At 35.3% G+C, this 22,194-nt stretch overlaps 1 protein-coding gene across 3 annotated transcripts in view; it reads left to right on the forward strand.

Moving 5' to 3' along the window:
- The window catches only part of LOC147008717 (sodium- and chloride-dependent taurine transporter-like), a 114,443-nt gene that overhangs the window by 23,463 nt on the left and 68,786 nt on the right, over window positions 1-22,194 (forward strand). For 2 of the 3 annotated variants that reach the window (XM_085864558.1, XM_085864559.1), the window contains exon 1: window positions 20,719-20,874. The exons of the other annotated variant lie outside the window; for it this stretch is intronic. The gene's annotated coding sequence lies outside the window, so the exon portion shown is untranslated. Of the gene's footprint in view, window positions 1-20,718; window positions 20,875-22,194 lie in introns of those variants that run through there. 3 annotated transcript variants of the gene reach the window in all.

Raw genomic sequence — 22,194 nt, forward strand, 5'->3', positions numbered from 1 at the left:
TCTCTGACTTATTTCCAGTTATTACTGGAGTTCGTCAGGGATGTGTACTTGCCCCCACACTTTTCAGCACTTGTATGGACTGGATCTTAGGGAGGATGTCGGAGAGATCAAGTTGCGGTGCATCGTTTGGCAATGTCAAGATCTCGGACCTTGATTTTGCAGATGATGCAGTCATCTTTGCGGAGACTTTAGACATCCTCTTGGGGGCCCTCGAGGTGCTGAATGAGGAGTCGGAGCCGTTGGGATTACGAGTTTCTTGGGTCAAAATGAAGATCCAGGCTTTCGGTGACATCTTGGATGCTGCTGTCCTGTCTGTGTCTGTTTGTGGTGAGGATGTTGAGGTCGTGGAGAGATTCACTTACCTTGGCAGTGATATTCATGTCTCTGCTGGCTGCGAGTCAGAGGTCAATAGACATCTGGGTTGGGCCTGGGGAGTCATGGATTCACTGGATCATGGGGTGTGGCGCTGCCGGTACCTGTGCGGGAGGACGAAAGTCTGAGTTTTCAGGTCCTTGGTACTTCCAGTCTTGCTCTATGGGTGCGAGACTTGGAATCTGACCAAGGATCTGAGACGGAGACTTAATTCCTTTGGTACCAGGTCTCTTCGGAGAATCCTTGGCTATCGCTGGTCGGATTTTGTGTCCAACGAGCGGTTGCTGAGAGAGACTCGGATGAGATTTGTTACCTGCATAGTCCGTGAGCGTCAGTTGCGGCTGTATGGACATGTGGCTCGTTTTCCTGACGCTGATCCTGCTCACCAGATTCTCTCAGCGAGGGAGTCTCATGAGTGGAGGAGGCCAGTGGGCCGACCACGTGCCTAATGGTTGCAGCAGGTTGACCATCATCTCAAGGAGATGGGGATGGGCCTGGCATCTGCCTGGGGGATGGCCAGACGGAGGCCCCTGGAGTACCGGCGGAAAGTGGACGCAGCGACGTGCTGTTCTGGCACATGCTCCCATACCTGACATGAAGCTTCTTTCCAAGATGTTGCAAATCTAATGTTTAGCCTGTTTCTAACATTCTCCATTGTCTTTCCAAAGACAGCATTATTCATCAATTTATAGAAATTCCCTTCAAATTTTACTTTTGTATTTGTTCTCATATCTGTATTGAATTTAATATACTTTTTCATCCAAGGACTTTGTTTTAATTTTAAAACTCTATGAATTTTAGCTACACTCAATCCTTCTCTCAAAAACTGTTTTAAGCTTCTCTGATGCAAAACCTATCCCTCTTTATCATAGAATGTTGTTAATAACTTTTCTGTTGATTTGCCTTTAATATTAAAACTTTTATTATAATCACTTAACCATTCTTTCTTTGAGGTTTCTATCTCACATGCAAAAGGAAGGTCTTTATGCTTATTATGAAGATCACTCGGGTACCTCAAATCAACTTCAAAATAATCACCTTCTTCTTCCTCCTTCAATTCCTCTTGAGAAGAAATAACAATATTCATCAAAGCCTTTTCATAATCCTTTTCTTCCACCCACTCTAATTTACCATAAGGCAGAGATTGAGACATTGCCCATCCATACAAATTATTAGCATCAAAATACATCAAATAATTACTATCTTTTTCAATATCATAATTTGGAAGATATTTATAATTTGCTTTATCATATCTTTTTGAACATACTTGTGATATTTCACCTCTCTTGGACTTCTCAATCATCAAAAGCATATCTACATCACTGATTAAATCTATATCTTGTTTTGTCATTTTCAACATTGCACTCCAAGCTAAACCAGGAGCTGTGAAATAGTGGGCAGGATCTAATCCATTACAATTTTTATTATGACAGAGTGATCTCAAAGCTTCAAACACATCAGCTAACAATAAAACATCTGTTTTTAGATACAAATCATGATATTCTCCAAGGTTCTTTATCTTAAATGTTTTCAAAATTTCTTGTGCGTGTTTCTATTTCTTATCACTTATCTCTTCTTCATAAAGGTTATTATAAAAACTTTCTTTTGAAGGAAGTTGTGTTTCTTTAAATCTCATAAATGAATCCATATAATCATAAGGATAAATTCCCTTACTTGTAAGAATTTTCTCTTTACTTTGAATTTCATTCATTGTTTGAATTTCCTCTCCAGTTAGAATTCCCTCTTTAATCAGAATTTCATCTTTAATCAGAATTTCCTCTTTCGTTAGAATTTCATTCATTGTTCGAATTTTCTTTATAATTAGAATTTCATCTTCAGTTAGAATTTCTTCATTAATTTCCTCATTAATTAGAATTTCCTCTTTACTTTGAATTCTCTCTTTAATCTGAATTTCCTCTTTAGTTAGAATTTTCTCTTTTGGAAAGAATGAATTAAGATTTGGAAAAGACCCCGTGGAGCTTAGATTTGATGCTAGGTAGGCTAGTGGTGTTCCCATAAACTTGTAAGAACCGAGAAACCGAATACGAGTTAAAGGTTTTGTGAATATCATTTTTGTAAATGAAATATACTTTTGATTTGTGTTTGTTATGGCAGAAATATTCCCTGGTGTTTTTGAAAGTTCATTTATAAATAGATGTGTATCATAGTTGGCGCTGTTGTGAAGAAAGACTGGAATAAAAGAAGGAAATTTATAATTAAGATTACAACAGGAATGAGCGGGACCTCTATATTTACCAGTAAGATGTCAATGATCCCTAACTTTAGACTCCTCAATTTCCTCCTCACAAATATGGCAGATATTGTTCTTTTTAAATTCTAATTTTTCTTCTTCGGTTAATTTCATCGGTTCATTAGTTTCTTTCATTAATTTAGTTAGTCTTATACAATCCTTTTCTAATCGTTTTACAAAATCTTGTGAACCTTTTTTCCACTATAATGTTCAAGTTTTTTTATACTTTTCTCCAACAGATGATTTGATATTATAACAGAAACAACAAGGAATATGTTTTTGATATTTATTTGTATATGATTCTTTTGCATTAGGAGAAGCAGTATTTATCTTTTTTAGGATACATTCAAAATCAGCATATGTCACAAATGTGTGCATGATAGATTTATTATAATCTTCAAAAGAAATCTTTTCACCAGGTTTCAGCATTGTAATTTCAGCTGATTTATGATTACTACAATATTATGAACTACAATATTCTTTTGTATGAAATGAATTAAGACATCGCTTACAAGGATATATTTTGTTTGCTGTTCTGAATACTCGAGAAGAGATTAATCTTGATAAATTATTGATGTATGTATAATGTGTATTCTTTCCAACACTAAAATATAAAAGATCAATGTGTGTTTCTTCATTTTTATAGTTGTTTGAAATTTTTAATATTTGAACTTTGTTTGTATCCATTAATCCATATACATTAATAGAAAGATTATTCTTTTTCTCAAATTTAGGAATATCTGTTAGTGGCATTGGGAATTTAAAACCTTTAATGTCCAAGGTATTCTTATATTTCATATATTGTTTTACTCTTTCTGAATTACAATTTGGTGGATGTAAGTGAGCAAGAACAGACCAGAGAAAACATTTATTATCATTTTTCTTAATATTAACAACTGCCTTCTTTAGTTTTATTTCTTTTGGTAATTCAATATAAGAAGAAGCTTTAAGAGGGTTTGATTTTTGAATGTGTATATCCAAAAAGATGATTTTTTTAATATGAAATCCACTTCCTACCACTGTATTATCAACATCCTCCTCTTGTCTTGATAGTTCTTCATAAACCCCACTATTCAAAAAATCTTGAAATTATGTTATAAAATGAAGATCTGTTCTCATATAAGGAGTTTGTTCTTCATCTTGTCTTTTCATATTCATTTTCACTCCCATATTAAACTTTAAAGTTTTCATTTCTTTTAATGTCTTTCTAATAACTTTTTCAACATCAGGTTTCACTATTTCAATTGATTCAGCTGTTGATGATGGACCGGGTTCTCCAAATTGAAAAATCCTTATTTTTATATGCCTCTTGAATGCCCCATCAATGATTTCAATATAATAGTCTCCCTTTACTTTAAACTCATTTTTCTTGTGTTTTTGTGATTGAAGATGTCGATTATAACTACTCTTCAAAACATCCTTTGAGCAGATATCACAATGTTTTCTTTCCAACTCAAGAGGAGATATTTGATGAAATAGATTAAATGTGTGTTTGTTGGTTCGAAGGTGTTTTTTTGTAATGTTTATATTCGTGATTACAAACATCGCAGTATGTTGTATTCACCATATTTATATCATAAAACTTTGCTGAAACTAAAATTTTCTTGATGAAAATTTTGTGTAATTTATAGGTGAATCTGTGCTTAAAACCATTTTATACTCCAACTTTTTTCACTTAATAAATACAATGTTTCAATACACAAAAGACAAGTTTCAATCAATCTCTTCATTTGTGAAAGATACTGACAAATATGTCAAGGATGTAAAATTGAACAAAGATAAATATAACAACTATTGGATAAAAACAATTATGGTGGATATGATGAGTTCTTCAATTTCCTTCAGTGGAAGGGCTTTTAGTATACCTGGAAGAACATCAATTAACGTATCTCTAACAAAAGTTTCTCCTCTCCTTCTGGTAATATATTGAAAACCAGAAAAAGCAATAAAACAAGAAAAAGTATCAAAAAACAAAAACCTTATGGATGAAGCTTCAGAAAGAAAATATAAGACCATCTGTAATATGCAAGGAGAAATTTGTATTTTTTTTCAACAACCCTAAAGATGTAAATCCTGATGAAATAAAGGATGTTAATATATCAGGTGAAATGACATTTCGTTCAATAATAGTTAAGGATCATTTTAAAATTACCTTTAATATAAAAAATGTGGTTGAATCTGGAAATGAAAAAAAGTATATAGATATCGATGGTAATATTATTAAATATGAGTCAATATGCAACTGAAAGTATGCATGAATTTCAGTTGAAGCAAATTTTTACTTTATAAATATGCTCGTCTTCCCTGATTCTCCATATGACAAATTTGAGAATTGTCCTGCGTGTGAAAGACGGGGATTAAACACAGAGTCAAAAGCCTATAAACAATGTATATTTTGTGATTATCTTCTAATTAATGATAATAAAAAATTTAAAAAGGAAAATAATTCTTTTAGATTTACACCAAAAATGAATTACTTTACAAGATTGATTAGAGAAATGAATGTAAAGTATGAGGGTGATAACACACCTTTCCTTACAAGGGAAGAAACTGAACGTATTCGAGAAATGTTCAAAGGATTGTTGTTATATATTATTCATGGATGTGATTTTCAGGGAAATATCAACACAAGATATTGCATAAAAAAATAATGGATTATCTTGAAATTAAACCTGAACTTACGATAAAATATAGAGTTTCTAAAAAAGCGAATAATACATGAAATAACCTGTTTTCCAAATATATAAATGAATTATTTTTTACCAAGTTGGGAAAATAAGATAAAATTTAACAATCATAAAAATCTTCCATATTCATTAAGATGTCTCATTGTTGGTTCAAGCAGATGTGGAAAAACCTGCTTACTTTTGAAGATGCTCATGACTTCCAACTTTTTAGATTATGATAATTTAATAATTTTCACAAAGTCGAGTTTTCAACCAGAGTATCAACTACTCTCACAAGGTTTTAATGCTGGTCTTCAAAAAGAAGATATAATCGGTTTATTTAAACTTAAAAAAACCGAAATGATTATAACATTGAAGATATAATTCAACTATTTTTTGATACACAGAGATGTAAAAAGAAATTAAAACCGATAACTTGTATTCTTAGTGATAATATGGATGATATACCGTCTCCCCAAGATTTGGATAAATCAAAAAAGAACCTCGTTATCTTTGATGATTGTGTTAATGAGAGAAACCAAACGGTAATGGACAGCTACTACACAAGAGGGAGACATTCTTCTTGTAATTGTATTTATCTTAGTCAAGCATAATTTCAGCTTCCTCGTCGTTCCATCAGAAACAATGCTAATACTTTTATTTTATTCAAGTTAAATTCAATAGATATAAATAATTTTTGGAGAGATAATTGTACTACATTATGTAGTAAAAAGGAATTTGGGGATTACATGAAGTTCACGACTGAAAAATATAAATATATTGTTGTGAAACAAGATGAGATATTAAGGGATATATTTTTTGTTTTATAAACAATTACATATATAAATGACAACTATTATTATAAATCTTGTGGGTAAATCGGCTTCTGGAAAAAAAACTTTCAAAAATCAAGGTTCTTGTGTAGTACAAATGAGAATATTGTAAATTTACTTCAAAAACACCCCGTGATACGCATTGTATCAACAACAACTAGAGCAATAAGACCTGGAGAAGTAAAAGGTGAAGATTATCACTATATTTCAGTGGAGGAACATATGCGATTGAGGAATGAATGTCAAATATTTGAGGAGGTTTCTCTTGGTAAAACAAAATATTCACATTGTAAGAGTGAGTTCAGGAAACTAAAATCTGGTGTTCTTGGGATATTATAAACTAATCCAGAAGGAACGAGACAAATTATTAAACATCTGATCAGAGTGAAGATTTTATCATTCGGTTTTGATGTTGATGAAGAAACTCAACGCAAACTTATGAAAAGCAGAGATACAAGTATTAGTGAAGAAGAAATTACAACTCGTATAAATGTTAATCAAGAATTTGATGAAATATTTAAAGAAAAGGATTTATTTGAACACATCTACTTGGATGATGAAGAAGAGGAAAATTTCCCTGTTGATCTTTACAATTCATTAAATGATATTTTCCAATAAATAAATGGATGCGAAAGAAAGAGCAAGAAGATTTAAGGAACATCAAGAGTTTGTTTAAAATGTAAAACAACAGGAAGACATAAAGAAGAAACGCAGACAGAAACTAACGGGCCAAGAAGCATTTGAAAGAAAACAAGAGAAATTTTTTAAACCACTTTTAAAAACTTCCCAAGAAAAAATGAAAGATGTTTCCACAGTTCTCACAGTAGAATATACTCCTAAAAAACTTCAAATGTTAAAAGATTTTGATCAAATGACAGAGGAAGAATTAGAGCATTTAGGAGAATTAGAATATGATGATGAAGGTTTATTTCAACAAGTGGAAGAGATTAATCGACCCCCTGATTATATTGTGAATGCTCTTCAAAACAATGAATATTCAGCGGATTCAAAAACCATAGCAGGACTCATTCCAACAGAACAACCATCTTGTTCAAGAAAAGGGATTGATATTTAATGATGAATTAAGGTTCTTGAGTTCTGCTCAACCCGCTGCTAAATTAACTCCGAGATTAATGTTTCTTCTCACAAAAGATGGAAGACAAGGTTCAACTGTGAGGGATGAATCAAAGTATATTGATAAACCATTGGATATGAAAAATAAGGATGATAGAGTAGATATTGATTTGCTGAGCACTCTTAATTATTGGGTTAGTATTTCTGGTAAAAGTTGGAAAAATGAGAAGGAGAAACACATTATTCAGCCTTTAAGTATCCTTGGTTCAGGTTTCTTCCAAATGACCCATCAGAATTAGTTCATAGACTGTTATTGTTGTTACGTAGTAAGAAGGCTCGAAATAACAATTGTTTTAATGAAGCATCTGCCATTTTAGACCAGTTGATGAACGTGAAAATAATTAATAAATCTCAATATAAAGACATTTTATCTCATATTAAATAAGATGAGAAGCACAATCCTGAGTTTTAATTTCACAACAAGCGACCACACATCTTCATTCCCATACCCACTACAACTTGACCCAACAAAAAAATATGAGGTATCTTTATTGTCCATGGAAACTTATAATACCTTATTTAATATAACTGATAAAAATGACAAGTTTAGTTATAATCCGGGAAGTGGATACAAAACGATAACAGTCTCACTCGGAGCATATGAGATTTCTCAAATATCTTCCGAAATTGCTCGTCTTATGAAAGAACAGGGTGATGAACCAAAAAATATTGTTATAGACATTCAAAAACATACTTCAAAATCAACGATTAAACTTAAAAATAACTACAAGGTTGACTTCACAATTGATAATTCATTTAGAGAGTTATTGAGTTTCTCCTCAAAAGATTGAAACTAATGGGACGTTTTACATTGATAATGTCATTCAAATATCCTCAGGAATAAACTTGGTATTAATTCACTGTGATTTGATTGATGGTGCTTGTAATGATGGAATAAAAACAAATACAATATTTTCATTCAGTGCATACTCAACCCCAATTGGTTATATATTCAATATGGAACCCAAAAATTTGGTTTATCTCCCTGTGTCAGGAAAAAACATACACAGAGTAAATTTTAGGATAACCGACCAAGATAATCGTATGATTTCTTTTAATGGAGAAGTTATATCCATCAGAATTCACCGACGTGAAGTTTTCCAATAAATAAATACGATGGTTATTGTGAGGAAACACGAGTTGGGAAAAAATATAAAATAATTACAGGGGATGGGATGTTCCTTTCCCCATACTACAAGGGTGAAGGTATGTATCTTGGTGGAGGATAATATAAAACTAAGAGACAAAGGGGTGTCGGACATCAATTTAAAGGAGATGGGATAATTGATACTCTAATGGGTATTGGTTCAACTATTCTTAAACATAAAGACCTAATTGGTTCAAATGCTTCTGCTGTGGGAAATATAGCAGGTGCTGTAAAGAGCATAAAATATGCCCAGAAGGAATCTCATAAATTACAAACAATTAAAGAAATTAAGAAAGGCAAAACTCAGTTGTCCCCCCAAGAACAACAGAAAATAATTCGAATACTTGGATCAGGGTTTCAAAAGATTTAACATCTTTTTTCCTAAATAAATACAAGTATGGAAGCAATTGATAGTATCTATGATTTGGATGATAATATTATTATCTCAAACTCCACTAAAAAAGAAGATTACTTCCAGGTAAATGCAATAACTGGAACAGAATGGAATACGAATGGTACAAAAAGTTTTGAAATAAATAATCAACAAACCTATTTGAATCTATCCGAAAGTTTCTTGTTGTGTAAATTTACATTCACGAAGGCTGGGAATAACACAAATGCTACACTCGTAAATGATTTCTTCTGGAAAATGTTTGATAGTGTTCGTTTGTACATTGGAACACAAGAAGTTGAAGCGGTTGATTATGTCTCTGCTTTATCTGAAATTATGAAATTTACACTATATTCATTCGGTGATAGAATGGGAAAGGGGGCTGTCGAAGGTTTTATTCCTGATATGTCAACGGGAACAAACACAGACCCTGGATATAATCAAAGGAAAGGAATGTATAATGATGATACAAAAGCAGGTAATAGTTTTGCTGTGGCAGTTCCTCTTAAAGGTATATTTGGATTTTGTGATCATGATAAAGTTCTGTATGGTCTTAAAATTAGATTTCAACTCCAAAGGAATGATAATGAAAATGGATTGCTTTTAGGTGTTGGTAGTGCTTTTGGTGAGCAGAATAAATTTGTAATTGATGAAATGAGTTGGTATATTAGTGAATACAATCTGTGCGTTTGACCTGAGTGCTCAAAAGGAAACTATAAAGTCTAATCGAGTGGATACTTCCCTATACATTGAAAGAGGAGAGAGTGAAGAAGTTGATACATATTGTTTGCTTTTGGAAGAAACAGAATTGCAGATTAATGCAGATCTGTCTCTCAGATCTATGATTAGTCTCACATAATTTTTTGTTAAATAAATGAGTGGCAAAGTACCAACTTGGGTATATGTTAATCAAATCAATCTTCATAAACTATCATCTTGTGTTCAAAATCAAAAGCCTTGTACGATTAACGTTAATACAGTTCAGAGAAAAGGAGCAGAAAGATTTGATGTTTTGCTCACAAGAGAACAGGTTAAAATCTTGAATGATACTGGCTCACTTAAAATTAAAATGACAAAACCAATGTTGAAAAAATATTCAATAAGAGAGACGAGTGGAGGATTTCTCCCATTTCTAATTCCTTTATTTGCTGGTTTAAGTGCGGTTGGAGCATTGACGGGTGGTATTTCTACAGAGGTAAAAACTGCCAACGAAAGGAAAGCTCAACTCCATGCTCAAAAATAATTGGAAAGACATAACAAAGAGTTGGAGAAACAAATTAGTGGAAGTGGTGTAATTGTAGATTTTGCTGAAAAACTTGAAGGTCTAACTGATAAAGCGAGATTGTTAGTTGGAGATATGCTTTATTCTATCGCACAAGCAGGTGTAAAATTAACTAAAAGAGGTAATGGATTATATCTTTCTAATAAATAAATGAGCATTGATGAGTGGTTTAAAGAATTTTGAAAGTATACAACATCAAATTTACAAGTTGTCAAATATTGTAAGAAATTAAAAATTCATAATGTGGTTATTTGTATGAGAGATGAATTAACAATTGTGCCTAAATATACAAAGAATATTATTATGAACTTAGAAGATAATAATAGGAACGGTTCTCATTGGGTTTGTATTTTTAATAATCAAGACGAATATTATTTTGATCGTTTTGGTCTTCCACCCCCTGTTGAAGTCATAAAATTCTTACAGAATTGTGTTTATCAAACATTTCAAGTCCAAGAATTAAATTCCAAGTGTTGTGGTCAATTATGTCGATATGTGTTATTTCAACTCAACAAAAAATAAAAATTTTTATGACATTATTTTTAAGCTAATATAAATGACTTATGTTGGTAAAGATGGTTCTATCTTTGGTTATCCCAAGACCTGGATATTGATTTATAAAATTATTACACAAAGGCACAGGCTGAACGACATAAATATAATATAACCAAAAATATTAATATGAAAAATGCTTATAAATTAAAAAAAATTATCCAAGCCCGACTGACGTGAATGACTTGGTGAGATTAAGCGATTTATCACAATATATATCCTTAAATAAAATGGCCGTGTATTCCAAAGATACAGAAGTGTTGATTTTATCTCCAGGTCGTACAGAATTCACAGTTCAAATTAAAATAAATTTTTATAAAGAAGGGCGTATCGTTTGCATGAGAATAGAACAATGGGTGTATGATATGAATGATTTAGGGTATAATTGGTCATTTAAAATTGACCGAGAAGACCTGGAACAATTAAATCAGTCTCGTAAGGAATAATATTATCCACTTGGTATCGAGAATGAGTTTTGTGGAGTCACGATTAGTAAACAACAAATAAAAGAATTTAATAAGGGTAAATATAATAATGGTTTTGCCCTTGTTTATATCATGAAAACAGAAAAAAAAACAGGATTATATAAAATAAGTAAGGAAATACAAAATGATTTAACTATGGGAAGATGGGGAGGTGTTTCGTGCCATAATATTATTCTAACATATATTTCTAATACATAAATGACAGCAAGAAGGCTTCAAGAAAATTATCATTTCTGTGTCCAAGAAAACCTTCAAGAAAAGGGTATTCGGTATTTTAATAAATATGTTCTACAACATAAGAATGAGCTATTTTCTATAAAAGATTGGCATTGTGCTGATGTTGATAATCCGACAACTTTAGATTTAATTGGAATGTTAAATAATGAAAAAATTATGAAGTTAAGAAAAGGTAAGGCTCTTTTAAAAATTCAAAAGAAATTTTATTGCTTTCCTGTTGTAAAAAAAATTATTTTGGATACAGGAATAACAAGAAATCCTGATGAATATATCTATGATATTCTATGGAGTGTAAGCGATTCAAGGATAGTAAGGGACGAGGAAGGAGTTGAAGAGAGAGAGAAGGAGGAGAGGGAGAAGAAAGAGAAGGAGGAAAGAGAGAAGAGAGAGAAGGAGGAGAGAGAGAAGAGAGAGAAGAGAAAGGGAGGAGAGGGAGGAAAGAGAGAGGATGAATAAATATCAAAATATGGAAACCATTGAGATTAAAAAAAGATTGGGGGTATTACAGAAAATAACTCAACCCACCGAGGAGGAAAACGAAGAATTGACAAGTCTATTTGCAAAATTTTCGACAAGACTATTGACATCAGCAAGATTTTCATTTTAATTCAAGTTTTTCATTTTTTTTCTTAAATATCTGGAGGAGAGAGTGAAGGCATTTCTAAGGATTCTTTATGTTTTAAAAATTAAGATTCAAATGTGCATGTTGGAAACTAAAAAGGTTTTTGCACTCTGCAGGAATTATTCTCATAAATAAATGAGTTATTGTCTCAAATGTAAAAACAATACTAATACTAAAAATATTTCATATATTAAAAGTAAAAATAACAGGGTTATACAAAAAGGTATATGTTCGATGTGTGGTTCAAAAAAAATCAATTTATCTCCAAACACAAACTCGGAGGAGATATACAAAAGTTTATAAGGAAGTAAATTTACAACTACTGGAATACCAGGGGAATTACATCTACCAGGGTATTCTTTCTGTAGTCCAGACACAAACTTGGATAAAAGATTAGATGAGGCAGACAATCCTAAATCATGGAGAAAACCCATCAATAGAGTTGATGAAATGTGCATGAGACACGATATTGATTATGGGAATGCCACAACTTTGGAAGAAAAGCATGAAGCCGACAGAGAAATGTTGTATAATTTGTCTCTGATACAAAATCCAACCTTGAGAGAAAAAGTTTATAGGTTCATCGTGAACAAGATGATCAATGCTAAATTGAAACTTGGACTTGGAAATTCAAAAAAACTTATAGGCTCTAATGATGTCATTAAGACTGAAGAGCAATTAGCTGATGAATTACAGAAATCAATATTCACAAAGTTTCGTAGAAGGAAGGTTTATTCCAAGGAAGTTGATTATATCTGGTCCGCTGATTTGATTGAACTCAATAATGATAAGGGGTACAAGTATGCTTTAACCGTTATTGATTTGAGGAGTAGATACGCATGGGTTGTCCCTTTAAAAAACAAAACAGGTAATACTCTTATGTTAACCTTTCAACAGATATTTAATAAAAGTAAGAGAAAACCTAAAAAATTGTGGACTGATGAGGATCGAGAGTTTTATAACAAGACATTTAAGAATTTTCTAAAAAATAACAGTATTACATTATACAGTACCTTTAATGAAGGGAAGGCCGTTGTTGTTGAACGTTTTAATCGTACCTTAAAATCGTACCTTTAATCGTACTCTTAAAAGAGAGACTATATAAAAAATTCACAGAACTCGGATCACAACAATGGTCATCTTTTATTCAGGATATTGTAGATAAGTATAATGACACGATTCACACGTCAACGAATATGAAACCATCAGAAACATTTACAAAATTAAAATATGAAAAAGAGATTAATATCAGAAAACCTCAGTTTAAAGTTGGTGATATCGTAAGAATATGTAGGTGGAAATCTCATTTTGAAAAAGGTTATATTAAGCGATGGACGAACGCACTTTTTAAAATTGTTTATGTAATAGATACAGTTCCTTGGACTTATAAGATATATGATTTAGAAGGGGAAGAGATTTTAGGTTCATTTTATTCACAGGAATTACAAAAGACAAAACGAAGCAGATAATACCCATGGGAGCAATGGGTTGGTCCTTCTCTCCCTCCTACTATACACCATTGTGAACACTCGAGGGCCAAGTCCGAGGTGTATAACAGTATATAATGTGTGTGAAGGGGGACCTTCTTAGATCTGTGAACCCCAAACACAGAATCCTCAACTGAATAGTCAAGGCTTAACTTTTGTTTGTTGGTGTGTGTGTGTGTGTGTGTGTGTGTGTGTGTGTGTGTGTGTGTGTGTGTGTGTGTGTGTGTGTGTGTGTGTGTGTGTGTGTGTGTGCGTGTGTGTGTGCACGCGCGCAATGGGAGCAATGGATTGGCACTTCACTCCCTCCTACGATACACCATTGTGGACACTCGAGGGCCAAGTCCGAGGTGTATAACAGTATATAATGTGTGTTACGGGGGACGTTCTTAGATCTGTGAACCCCAAACACAGAATCCTCAACTGAATAGTCAAGGCTTAACTTTTGTTTGTTGGTGTGTGTGTGTGTGTGTGTGTGTGTGTGTGTGTGTGTGTGTGTGTGTGTGTGTGTGTGTGTGTGTGTGTGTGTGTGTGCACGCGCGCAATGGGAGCAATGGATTGGCACTTCACTCCCTCCTACGATACACCATTGTGGACACTCGAGGGCCAAGTCCGAGGTGTATAACAGTATATAATGTGTGTTACGGGGGACGTTCTTAGATCTGTGAACCCCAAACACAGAATCCTCAACTGAATAGTCAAGGCTTAACTTTTGTTTGTTGGTGTGTGTGTGTGTGTGTGTGTGTGTGTGTGTGTGTGTGTGCGCGCGCGCGCGCGCGCGCACGTGCAATGGGAGCAATGGGTTGGCGCTTCACTCCCTCCTACTATAGACCGTTGGGGACACTCAAGGGCCAAGTCTGAGGTGTATGACAGTAGAAATGTGTGTCAAGGGGGACGTTCTTAGATCTGTGAACCCCAAACACAGAATCCTCAACTGAATAGTCAAGGCTTAACTTTTGTTTGTGGTGGTGGTGGTGGTGTGTGTGTGTGTGTGTGTGTGTGTGTGTGTGTGTGTGTGTGTGTGTGTGTGTGTGTGTGTGTGTGTGTGTGTGTGTGTGTGTGTGTGTCCCAACCCCCACATTCAAAATCTCAACCCCAACCCCCCAACACAATGTCTTTTTCAAAATGAGATTTCCACCTATATATATTTTTTCGTTTTTTTTCTCTTCTTCCAATTCTGTCTTTTAAGGCTTTCAGGTTTGATGATGTCGAAAGGGGGAGTAAGCCTGCACTTTCTTCCCAGAACTAACAATATATATTTTTTATGTTTTTTTCTCTTCTTCCAATACTGTCTTTTAAGGCTTTCAGGTTTGATGACGTAGAAAGGGGGAGTAAGAACTTTATTGATAGGTTTTGATCCCAAAGAGTGGTAGCATTTCAAGTCTCCAAAATAAACCCTCTTTCCAAGTCTCCAAGGTATAACCACATTCCTGTTGAGTTTCCAAGATACGTATCACATTGTAAGTTATCAAGCCAGAACCCACATTTCAGTCTCCAAAAATATAACCATCTATCCAAGACTCCAAGGTGGAATCACAATTTTCAGAAATATAGTCGGTTTCGGTGATAGATCTCACATAGTATTACTGTGGATCATCAAGGAAAACTCAATTTTTCCAATTTTTATGGGTTTCAGTGATAGATCTCACATAGTATAACTGTGGCTCATCAAGGAAATCTCCATTTTTCCAATTTTTATGGGTTTCAGTGATAGATCTCACATAGTATAACTGTGGATCATCAAGGAAATCTCCATTTTTCCAATTTTTATCGGTTTCAGTGATAGATCTCTCATAGTATAACTGTGGATCATCAAGGAAATCTCCATTTTTCCAATTTTTATGGGTTTCAGTGATAGATCTCACATAGTATAACTGTGGATCATCAAGGAAATCTCCATTTTTCCAATTTTTATGGGTTTCAGTGATAGATCTCACATAGTATAACTGTGGATCATCAAGGAAATCTCCATTTTTCCAATTTTTATGGGTTTCAGTGATAGATCTCACATAGTATAACTGTGGATCATCAAGGAAAACTCCATTTTTCAAAATGTCTGAAATTTGTGTCTCCAAGGTAAAACTTGTATTCTGGCTCATCAAGGTATAACTCGTTCAGGGGGTATTGTCTTGATAACTCACAATGAGTACTATTGTTGCAAAACTCTTTTTCAGGACTTTGCTGGTCTCCAAGGTATAACTCCTTGGTTGGATCATCAAGGACGAACTCGTTCTGTGGGTCTTGGTCGCTCATAAGGTCTTCAACCAAGCCAACAATTTCACCCCAAGTTGTAGCAAAAGCAGTGTTTTCATTTCGTATTCCAGATACAATTTCCTGTGAGAGAAAATAATAATGTATTAATCAAGTGATTTGATTATTAAATGAGTATGCTTCAATCAAAGTTTGAAAATAGGAAAATAAAATCTTACCTCAACAGATAAGAGGTTTGAATCCAGTTCATCAACTTGAAGGTTTAGTTCCATACAAGTAGTCAATCTCCAAGGAACCCCAAAGTCATCCCACTCAAGGTCTCGCTCGTTCTGTGGGTCTTGGTCGCTCACAAGGTCTTCAACCAAGCCAACAATTTCGCCCAAAGTTGTGGCAAAATCGGTATTTTCAGATACAATTTCCTGTGAGAGAAAATAATAATGTATTAATTAAGTTATTTAATTATTAAATGAGTCGATGCTTCAATCAAACTGAAAATAGGGAAATAAAATCTTACCTCAATGGATAAGAGTTTTGAATCCAGTTCATCAACTTGAAGGTTTAGTTCCATACAAGTCGGAGACTTCCAGGCAAGCACACAGCACACCATTGCCAGCAAAAAAATATGTTTAAAATGGAGCCTGGGCTTGAGGCTTTTATAGGGAAAGACTGGTGGGTGTGGTTTCCTTTGGAAATTCCCTGGGCAAGCCCAGGCAAATTTTTCAAAACGATAACATGCTAGAATTTTCTAGTGATTTCTTTGTGAGTCAGAGATGAACTGGAAATGATGTAAGAGTCGGCGGGGCTTATCAAAGTGGGCGGGGCTTACAAAAATACCTCGTGGCAGTGGGCGGGGCTTAACAAAAGTGGGCGGGGCTTAGGAAAAGTGGGCGTGGTTTATGAAAAATACATCGTGAGAGTGGGCAGGGCTTAGCAAAAGTGGGTGGGGCTTAACAAAAAATAACCTGTGGCTCAGGAGGTGGTCAAACAAGAGCATTAAGAGAAGTTTATCATTTCGTAATGGCACAAAAGGGGTATCTTAAAAAATATAAAGATTCAAATGTTTTGTTTTAAATTATTTTAGATGGGGATTATTGTGCAAAGAAAATTAAACTATTGAAGGAATTTGAGAATGAACAAATCTTTATAGGTTCAATGAGTGAGCTCAACAATATGCATTGGTTATTTGAAAAAGAGTGTCCCTAGGCTTACATGTTTCAGATATTTCTTTAGAATCACCTTTAACAAATCACATTACTACTTTATGACTTGAACAAATCTTTATCTTATTGCATTGGTTATTTGAAAAAAAAGTCTCCCAAGGTTAAATGGGGAGACAGATAAATAATCCTTGGGATAAAAAGGGGGTTTACTTTTTAGGGAAAAAAAAATGAATCGCTGAAAATCCCCCATTCATTTACATGGGGAAAAGTGAGCCAGAATCAGTATATTCACCCTACTCATGTAACCTATCAATTAGAAATTATCAAACTTGTGAAAGGATGTCTTGGGGAAAGTGTGTGTGAATTTTTGCCTCAATCTGTCCAGCTGTTCTGGAGAAGAAGATTTAAAAAATTTATTAATTTTCAATCCAAGATGGCTGACGAACCATGTGATCGATGACACCACAAATTTATATTCTGCTTCCAATCATGTAGTGGAAGACGTTTGTGAAGTTTCGTGTTTCTCGGACAAGGTGCGTTTTTCTATCCAAGATGACGGCCAAACCATGTGACATGTGACGTCATAATTTTAAAGTATATGCAGGCATAGGGGTAGATTATAGTCGCCAAGTTTCACTTAGATAGGTTATGTGGTTCCAGAGAAAACATTATTTTATATAATTCTTGAATCCAACATGGCTGCCAAACCATGTGACCTATCAATTAGAAATTAACAAAATTATATTCACCACTCATGTGCAATACTTATGTGAAGTTTTCCCTTGATCTGACCAGCCGTTCTGGAGAAGTTGTTTCAAGGTTTTAGGGTAAATTCAATATGGCCACCAAACCATGTGACCTAGCTGTTACAAATTAACAAAGTTGTGAAAGGATGTCTTGTGGAAAGTGTGTGAATTTTTGCCTCAATCTGTCCAGCCATTCTGGAGAAGAAGATTTTAAAAATTTATTAATTTTCAATCCAAGATGGCTGACGAACCATGTGACCTATGACATCATAAATTAGGTTCTGCCTTCAATCCTGTTGTGGAATACGTGTGAAGGTTCGTGTTAATCGTATAAGGTGTGTTTTTCTATCCAAGATGGCCGCCAAACCATGTGACTTTTGATGTCATAATTTTTACTATACATGCAGACATGATGGAAGATGATAGTTGCAAATTTTCGCTTCGATAGGTTATATTATGTTTCCAGAGAAAACATTATTTAATATTTTTCTTGAATCCACCATGGCTGCCAAAACATGCAACCTATCAATTAGAAATTAACAAATTATATTCACTACTCGTAACCAATACTTGTGTGAAGTTTCCCCTTGATCTGACCAGCCGTTCTGGAGAAGAAGATGTTTGAAGGTTTTAGTGTAAATTCAAGATGGCCGCCAAACCATGTGACCTATCAAGAAGAAATTAACAAACTTGAAAAAGGACTTCATGGGGAATGTGTGTGTAAAGTTTCGCCTCAATCTGTCCAGCCGTTCTGGAGAAGATTTTTTTTTTAATTCAAAACAAGATTGCTGCCGAACCGTCACCTATGACGTCACAATTTTTTTTCTGCAGTGAATTGTGTAGATGATGCTCAAGAAATTTCAGATTTTTCATATGCAGCGTTCTACTTGACGGATTTTCACCAGAATACCGCTTCACTGATGATGTCACGAAAAATCACCCCTCTTCCCCATCGGGAGTTCATTACAATGTATGAAGCGAAATATTTTTCCATTGCACCGTAATCATAATGTTAGAGAGGCAGCATGTTCTGCTTGTGTCCCAGGGATGGGAGGACCGACGGATTAGATGTTCTGGCAAAGAACATGAATGGGTCACCGTGCTCGTACCCATGTGCCAGGTGGAAAGGAATGAATCCAATGCTGGCATGAAGTGTGGTGTTGTTTCCTATATACCATAATTACCTTTCATCTTTTCTGTTGTTGAGTAATGCTGTTGAGTTTTGAGCATGCACATTCATCAGAAAATTGTTATTGTGTGTTGATTTTGTCCTTCCTTTTCTTTTCTCCTTTCTTTTTTTCAACATGTAATTTTTCAACTCTTAAAGAAGTGGTGGCAACATGGAAGGAAGTGCTGAAACCTCCAAAAACGCTTACGTAATAGGACACACATAATTTTACTGACAACACATAACATGTTTTGATGTATGACCTGTTATTTTATGATATTTTACTCATGGGTGACCTTTACTCAAATTATTTTCTTCGATCCTTCGTCAAACATCTGCTATCACTTTTTGACAAGTTTAAAGTCGATTTATTTCGTATTTTTTGCATCACGCATCTCCTGTACCCATTCATTGAACTGTGCGATACCACCCCCCCTCCACAACCATGCTTTGAGCACAGTGATGAAAGGTTTATGATGAGCTTAATTTGTGTAATTACATGAAGTACAAGACTCAACCATGCTTGGTCACTGGATCTGGCAAACTCTAGAAAAGCTTGTTGTCATCACAATTCAAAAGAGGCATGGTCTGTTCGTGTCCCAAGGTTGGGAGAACTGACGGATTTGATGTCCTGGCAAAGAACATGAACGGGTCACCGTGCTTCATACCCATGTGCCAAGTGGAAAAGAATGAAGCCAGTGCTGACATGAGTTGTGGTGTTGTTTCTTACACGTCGAAAAAAGCTTTTTTGCAAAATATGTTGGTCTGTAGTGTTTGTTTGTCTGTTTGTCACACGATTTTTGGGCACAGTTTTCAAGCAATTGTTTTGAAATTTTTGATATGTAGGTGACCGGCCAAGGACGGAAACGCTACATTTTGAAGATCCGAATCCGGATCCAGATCTGAGAATTTTTAAATTGATTCTTCACCATTGAGAGATATGGTCAAAAACGATATATAGCACAATACAGTATCTCAAAAGGTTGTGGATGGATTCACACGAAACTTGGCGGACAGGTTGGGAGTGCCACCAGGAGGAAACTATTCAATTTTGATGAAGATCCGAATCCGGATCCGAGAATTGTTTCATTAAAAAAAAATCTTCAGCATTGAGAGATGGGGCTAAAACCGATATTGCATGATATCTCAGAAAGTTGTGGATGGATTCGGATTAAACTTGGTGGACATGTTGGGTGTATGACAAGAACAAATTGATTCGATTTTGGTGAAGATCTCAATCTGGATCCGGATACGAGAATTTTTACTTGCTTCTTCACCTTTGAGAGATAGGGCCAAAAATGATACATAGCACAATATCTCAAAAGGTTATGTATGGATGGATTCTGCAGAAACTTGGTGGACAGGTTGGGAAACCTCCAAAAAAGTGCTTATTTAATGGGACACACAATTTTACTGACAACACATCACATGTTTTGATGTATGACCTGTTATTTTATGTTATTTTACTCACGGGCGACCTTTACTCAAATTACATCCGCTCCCAGTTTATGACAAGTTTGAAGTCGGTTTCTTTCGTATGTTTTGCATCATGCATCTCCTGTACCCATTCGTTGAACTATGCGATACCACCCCCATCCGCCACCATGCTTTGAACATAGTGATGAAAGGTTTGTGATGAGCTTAATTTATGTTACCACATGACATGCAATACTTAAATAACGTTCCTGTGGTGTTGCTTAAAATTACATTGACTGACCTTAATATTTTGTTGGCATGGTGTTCCACATATTATGTATTCTTGAAAACCTGTTTCACCTAAATATTTCCAACAGAGTTCTTATCCCAATGACAGAACAATGTACTGTGTGGTGAAGTAAGATATGACATGGGTGGAGGAATATGAGTCATAGAGAGAATACAGCAGCAAATATAAATTTGAAGGGGAGGGTAAAATGAGGGTGGAGAAAAACATTATGGGTTGGGATGGAGTGCAGCAATATAAAATACGATGGTAGTGTACTGGCAACTGAAGCCTTGGAGAGAGTGGAGGGATTGCGCAAAACGCAAGCTTGCAGAACCTTGTACAAGACATCAACCTTCTTCAGGAGAAGGTTCCATCAGCGGAAAAGAGGAACATCGAAGTGGATGTAACAGTCAGCTTGGTTTTTGCGGGTGAGGCAGAAAGCTTAAGTGCCTAACCCCACCTTGTGAAACTCTCCAAAAGCCTGGATTTGGGGGTTTCACAAGGAGGAATAATTGTGACAACACATGATACCTGAGCAGAATGGAGAGGACCCGATGGGTGGATCAGATGATTGATGATGATAGCATTTTTAGAGCTTACAGGATGGACTAGAGGTATGCAGACTCGTCTCCAAGCTGACTCGTCTGGGTTCGAATTCCGACCCGGTTATAAACTCTCTTCCCAGTGTTTTAAATGCAGGGTGATTTTTCAATGTGTGTGCCGCCTCTCGGATAGACGTAAAACAGCTGTCCCGCCTGCCAGCATTCCATGATGGACGTTAAATATCCAACGGTATCCTTCTTGAAAAGTAGGCGAGCTATCACCAGCACCATGGCCAAATTCCTCTCCTCACCAGCAGAGTGCTGGTGTCATCAGCAGAGTGCACATCAACGGAACGGCCGTTCCCTCAATTCAATGATGCTCGGTGCAGGCTTTCACTGCATGTGAACGAAGAAGACGACGAAGAAGCTGGCAAATTTAAGCTTTAATTTTCATTCATTGCACCAGCACAGCACAAGGATGGAAGATATCACGGATTGCACAGCACATGACTGCAAGACATCACACATTGCACAGCACATGACTGGAAGATAACACGGATTGCACAGCAAAGGACTGGAAGATAATATGGATTGCACAGCACATGACTTCAAGATATGACAGATTGCACAGCACATGACAGGAAAATATCGAGGATTGCACAGCACATGATTGGAAGATAGCATGAATTACACAGCACATGATTGGAGGATAGTGTAGATTACACGGCACATGATTGGAGGATAGCGTGGATTACACAGCACATGATTGGAAGATAACGTGGATTACGCAGCACATAATTGGAGGATAGCATGGATTACACAGCACATGCTTGGAAGATAGCATGGATTACACAGCACATGATTGGAGGATGGCGTGGATTACATAACATATGATTGGAGGATAGCGTGGATTACACATCACATGATTGGAAGATATCGCAGATTGCACAGCACTTGATTGGAAGTTTTCACTGATTGCACAGCACATAATTGGAAGATATCTGGAAGATATATTCAACATCATGGATTGCACATCACATGTGATGGAGAGTTATGGGGGTTACGGTGTATGTTCAAACGTGATGGAGAGTTATCGAAGTTGGAGTGAATGTTCAATCGTGATGGGTTGACTCAGTCTGTCAACCTTCTGAGGATGGCAAAATGAGTACCAGCTTGTTGACAAAATTGAGACATTCGAGTATCCTG

This window comes from Eptatretus burgeri, chromosome 18, assembly GCF_056783735.1.
Source record: "Eptatretus burgeri isolate ZD-2024b chromosome 18, Ebu_testis_v1, whole genome shotgun sequence".
Lineage (NCBI taxonomy): Eukaryota > Metazoa > Chordata > Myxini > Myxiniformes > Myxinidae > Eptatretus > Eptatretus burgeri.